This window comes from Chionomys nivalis, chromosome 22 (assembly GCF_950005125.1).
Source record: "Chionomys nivalis chromosome 22, mChiNiv1.1, whole genome shotgun sequence".
Classification (NCBI taxonomy): Eukaryota; Metazoa; Chordata; class Mammalia; order Rodentia; family Cricetidae; genus Chionomys; species Chionomys nivalis.
The window spans coordinates 53148500-53154499 of NC_080107.1; the positions used below are offsets into that span (position 1 = coordinate 53148500).

Below are 6000 nucleotides of genomic sequence, written 5' to 3' on the forward strand. Positions count from 1 at the left end.
TGTCTGTGTGTGTGTGTTTGGGGGGGAGGGTATCAAGAATTGGAAACAAGCGTCCCCTGCACATGTGGGTCTGTATTTACATCCACACAGCAAGTCCTATTCGAGTGACAGATGTCAAAATGCCAGATCATACTCTCAAGTTCTGGTTTCAAAGATTAACATCACAGGAAATTATACCACTAATGAATGTGCCCCTACTCCTTCTTTCTGGACCTTGAATCTGAAAAGGCTGCAGGTTTGGCCTGAATAAGGATGGATTGTGTGTATGTCATCAAATTCAGACAGGAACAGGGAAGTTGTTTGTATGAGGTGTGTGTGTGTAGGGGGTGTTCTACTAACATTTTCTAAAAAAAGACCCAGGTGGTGGCGCATGCCTTTAATCCCAGCACTCAGGAGGCAGAGGCAGGCAGATCTCTGTGAGTTCCAGGCCAACCTGGTCTACAGAGTAAGTTCCAGGACAGCCAGGACTACACAGAGAAACTGTCTCAAAAACTGAAAGAAAAAGAGAGAGAGAGAGAGAGAGAGAGAGAGAGAGAGAGAGAGAGAGAGAGAGAGAGAGAGAGAGGAAGCAAGGAAGGAAGATAGATTATCATTACAGCGACAGAACTGAGAACATCCACTGCCTGCTCGAAAACTTTAAAACCCTTTACAGATGCCCAAACCATCCTAAATGACACTTTGTTCCATGACCTCCCTGCTCCTTAGAGCCCCAGCTGGAAGAACTAGTAAAAAGGTTTGTGCACTTTACTGATTATGATACCATCAGTAAAACTAAATTAAATAAATAAAACCACAGAAACAAGGCCTAGTTTACCTCTGCAAATTCACTGGCCAGTTGGAGAGAATCTAGATGCAAGGCTGAGCCTCTCACAAGATCTATCATGTCACAGATTCAACACAATGCCCGTCAAAATCCCAGCAAAATTCTTCAAAGACCTCGAAAAAATGGTACTTAACTTCAAATGGAAAAGCAAAAAAACCTAGGAGAGCCAAAACAATCCTGTACAATAAAGGAACTTCTGGAGGCATCACAATCCCTGACTTCCAACTCTACTACAGAGCTACAGTACTGAAAACAGCCTGGTATTGGCATAAGAACAGACAGGAGGACCAACGGAACCAAATAGAAGACCCAGATATCAATCCACACATCTTCCAACACCTGATTTTTGACAAAGAAGCAAAAAATATCAAATGGAAAAAAGAAAGCATATTTAACAAGTGATGGCATAACTGGATATCAGCATGTAGAAGAATGAAAATAGACCCATATCTATCACCATACACAAAACTCAAGTCCAAATGGATCAAAGACCTCAACATAAAGCCAGCCACACTGAACCTCATAGAACAGAAAGTGGGAAGTACACTTGAACACATTGGCACAGGGAACCACTTCCTAAATATAACCCCAGCAGCACAGACACCGAGAGAAACAATCAATAAATGGGACCTCCTGAAACTGAAAAGCCTCTGTAAAGCAAAGGACACGGTCAACAAGACAAAACGACAGCCTACAGAATAGGAAAAGATCTTCACTAACCCCACATCAGACAGAGGTCTGATCTCCAAAATATACAAAGAACTCAAGAAATTGGATACCAAAAGAACAAATAATCCAATAAAAAAAAATTGGAGTACAGACCTAAACAGAGAACTCTCAACAGAAGAATCTAAAATGGCTGAAAGACAGACACTTAAGGAAATGTTCAACATCCTTAACCATCAGATAAATGCAAATCAAAACAACTCTGAGATTCCATCTTACACCTTTAAGAATGGCCAAGATCAAAAACACTGATGACAACTTATGCTGGAGAGGTTGTGGGGAAAAGGGAACACTTCTGCATTGCTGGTGGGAATGCAAGCTGGTACAACCCCTTTGGATGTCAGTGTGGCAATCTCTCAGAAAATTAGGAAACAACCTTCCTCCAGACCCAGTAACTTTTGGGTATACACCCAAAGGATGCTCAATCGTGTCACAAGGACATGTGCCCCACTAAGTTCATAGTGGCTTTGTTTGTCATAGCCAGAACCTGGAAACAACCTAAATGTCCCTCGACCGAAGAATGGATAAGGAAAATGTGGTACATTTACACAATGGAATACTACACAGCAGAAAAAAATAAGGACAGCTTGAATTTTGCGGGAAAATGGATGGAGCTGAAAACATTATTTTGAGTGAGGTAACCCAGACCCAGAAAGACAATTATCACATGTACTCACTTATAGGTGGTTTTTAAACATAAAGTAAAGAAAGCCAGTCTACAAATCACAATCCCAGAGAATTTAGAAAACAATGAGGACACTAAGAGAGACTTACATATATCTAATCTACATGGGAAGTACTAAGTAGAAAAAAGACAAGATCTCCTGAGTAAATTGGGAGCATGAGGACCTTGGGGGAGGACTGAAGGGGAAGGGGGAAGGCAGGGAGGGGAGCAAAGAAAAATGTAGAGCTCAATAAAAATCAATTAAAGAGAGAAATTAGAAAAAGATCTTATGTCACACCTTACATCGTATTGCACAGCACTTTGCAAATGTTCATCACTTTGCAGACATTCTTGAAAGCAGAAGAGATAACTATTAATTAACTATTAATGCTGGAAGACACGGAGCTGGGCGGGCATAGCTCAAACCACACAGTCCTCTCAAACACCAGAAACGGAAGTGAATGAGGAAGTGACTGGCAGACCCAGTTCTGAATGACAGGTGACAGGAACTTTTGTAGTCGTCCAGAATGAGAGTGAGGTCCTGAGGCGGCTCACGCCCCAACTCCTCACAAGGTCAGAGGGATGGGCTTTTCCTGGGGTGGAGTCCAGCTTTGTCTCCAACAAAGGCTTAGAGGTACCAACCTGTATCTAGGATGTTTATTTAATTAATTAGTTTATTTAGATGGTGTTTTGTATAATCCTGGGTAGGCTGGTACTGAGGCTGGCCTGGAACTCAAAGCAATCCTCCTGCTTCAAGCTTTCCAAAGTGCTGGGATTGTGATCATGAACCATCATACATAGGTTTAACCCTATCTGATCTTGAATGAGTCACCAAGTTCTCTACCCTCTCCTCCCAATTTGGTTCAACCTGAGAAGAGGAGGGAAATATTATTCTCCTTTGGACAATGATTTGGCCATCCACGGCACTCGGAAAGACTAGCCCCTTCACTCTGGTGGCTCAGTGGCCTTTGGTAGACATCTCCCATCGTGCTGAAACCCAGCAAGCCCTGCCGAACCCGGCTGGTCATAAGTCAGCTTTATAGCATCCCAGAAGAGCACAACACAGTAAAGGTAGCTATGTGCCTTCAAGTTAAGAAGGCTTGCCCCTAGAATCAGAGACAGGAGTTTGAATCCTGACTTCATCATTTACCAGTTTATTAACTTACCTGGATATTGACTTTGCAAGTTCACGGGAAGACTACAGACTCTGTCACAGCAAGTCTGGGTTCAATTCTGGGTCTACTGCATATCTAGTCTCTCTGTGTCCCGGTTTCTTGATCTATAGAATGGGCTCCATGACAGTTCTCATCTTTACAGTGTTGATAAACATACAGGAGGAAATAACTTCAAACTTTGTGTACCAAGGCCAGCACAGGGCATATGAGGGCCACTGGTCACGGCGCTACCAACCAGTTCATCTCTCATAGTGTCTGTTTTCTCAACTGTATAATAGAGACAACGACCTGTGACTTGCGGTGAACCCTAACTGAGTCCTCAGCGCCGTGGCTGTGCACCTTAGGAAGTGAAGGTTAAATCCTGGGCTCAGTGGAAGGAGAAAAAACTTTGAAAGCAGGCAGATGGCTCAGGTTTTGGTTGCCACCCTCTCTCCGCTGGCCCCAGGAACACATGTTTGATCTCTGTATGATTCAGACTCCTTGTGCACAAAACCAAAATCAGAACGGGATACCAGGAGAGTCAAGGACCCCCAGAACCATTCTCAACACACAGTAGGTACTCCATCTTAGCACACAGTAGGTACCTCTCCTCCTTCCTCATTCCACATGCCACCTGAGAAGACCAGGCTCTTCATTTCTAGAAACAGCTCTAAATCCTGGCCAGCCAGAGCTTAAGTCTGAGACTTGAATTTTCAGAGACAGCAAAATGACTTTTTAAGTCATTTCTGAAGCAGATGGGGCTCAGAGTCTCACAAACCACGGGGACCATTTTAAATCCCAGGCCTTTTCTTCTGGGAAGTTAAGCAAGAACCTTCCCAAATGTTTGCCGTGGGGCCCTCTGCCAGGGAGTGACTCACTCCTCCGCTCCCCACAGGCATATTTTATTTGGGGGTGGGGGATCCAGAGAGGGCCTGGCCCTGATGGGGGAGGGGAATAGTTCCAGCACATCCAGAAGGTGGGGATATTTTTTCCCCACTTTTCAGGACAAAGAGAAAAAAAGAACATGGTCTTTTTTGCTTCCTTCCAGGTTTTGTCTGCTGAAAGACTATGTCCAAAGTTCACTGCTAAGTTCCTCCTGCCGGAGTCAGGCACCCATTCAATGAAATTCTTCTCCCGTTAGCAAAAGGGATTTTTAATGCGCCCCTTTACACACACCAGACTACTGTACGGACATTTTTTTCCCTCCGAGAGTCAAGCTGCATTTTGCCCAGCGGAGAGAAGCTCAGACAGAAACTTTGTAAAGTTTGCTTTAAAGTAGTTAAAACTTTCAACTGAGATTTTCAACACATATAAACTGTCAGTTAAAACCGCAAGGACAGCCCTTAGAGGACGTGTCCCAAGCATGCTGACACCCATTTGTTACTATCTCTGAGGCTCAGATAAACCGGGAGAATATGATTATCTTAGAGGGGCAGTCACAGAGAGCAAGTAATGGGGGCCCTGGGTCTCCCTAGGACCTAACCCCTAAGTATGGGGGACAGCAGAGTCCAAATCTGGCCTAGCTGGAGACAGCCACGAACAAAGCCAGGGAACTCAGACGGATTTTGAAAACCTCAAATCAAGTTCAGGGCAGCCCCATCCCCAGTCTGCGTGGCCATGCAGAGTCCTGCCAAGGCTGGGCTGAGCGGCTTCCACTGGAGTCAGACCCTGGGCATCTGCGGATCTGTCCCTGAGCCCCAGACTCACAAAATCCGGCCCTGCATGCATCCGGTAACCTCTCCGGGCAGGGTCAGTCGGCACATCACACACACTGGCCCACAGTGTAGGGTGCTACACTGGTTCTTAAACACACATGTACGGAATTTATACACTTTGGCCCGTGCACGTGTGCCCACATTCACTCGGAAACGTTCAGACACGTGGGCACATGTACTCCCTGGCACCCACGGTAAACGCTCGACAAACAGATAAGCGGGAGCCTAGCCCATCCTCCCGCGCTGATCCACCCCAAACTCACAGCCCAGGCCCCCGGTATGCACACGCACGCACTCCCGTGCAGCGGGGCGGACGGAGCCCAGCCGCCGAAACCTCGGCCTCCTGCGGGCGTCCCCGCCGCCTTCTCGGGAACGCGCGCGCGCCCACCGCCTCGGGCGACGGCCCCACGTCCTGGCCCGCGCCCCTCGCCAGCCCCAGGCCACTCACCGACGCCGGTGGCACTCTCGGCGGCGAGCGGAGCACGGGTCGCACGCGAGTTGGCGGCGCCACGGCCGCGGCTAGTCCACCGGGTTCAGCCGCCTCTTCTGCGCGCGCCCGCCCGCCCCTCCCCGCCGCGGGACCGCGCCGCCCCCTGCGCCCGTGCGCGCGGCCGCCACGCAGGCTAAGGGGGCGCCGGGGGCGCGCTCCCAGCCTTGGCGCTTGATCGTCCGGCCCAGGTGGGGAGACGGAGGCCCAGACTCCAGGTCCTGGCCACTGAACCCCTCTACGCGGGCTCTAGACTTTTGAAAGGCAGGTTCGCAGGATAGCCAACCCGTGGACCCTTTCCCGTGCCCACGGGGTCCCATCAGCTGACATTGCTCCTATCTCAGCCCTAGCCCGACTGAAATTGACCTACCCAGAGAGGGCAGCTGGAGATGAAGCTCACTAGGTAGAGTGCTTTCCTAATCTCAGCACCT

At 48.1% G+C, this 6000-nt stretch overlaps 1 protein-coding gene across 1 annotated transcript in view; it reads right to left on the reverse strand.

Annotated features, from left to right (window-relative positions):
- Positions 1-5643, reverse strand: part of Nek6 (NIMA related kinase 6) — a 74025-nt gene extending 68382 nt beyond the window's left edge. Inside the window, exon 1 of the mRNA XM_057754853.1 lies at positions 5531-5643. The gene's annotated coding sequence lies outside the window, so the exon portion shown is untranslated. The remainder of the gene's footprint in view (positions 1-5530) is intronic.
- Positions 5644-6000: the final 357 nt, after the last annotated feature.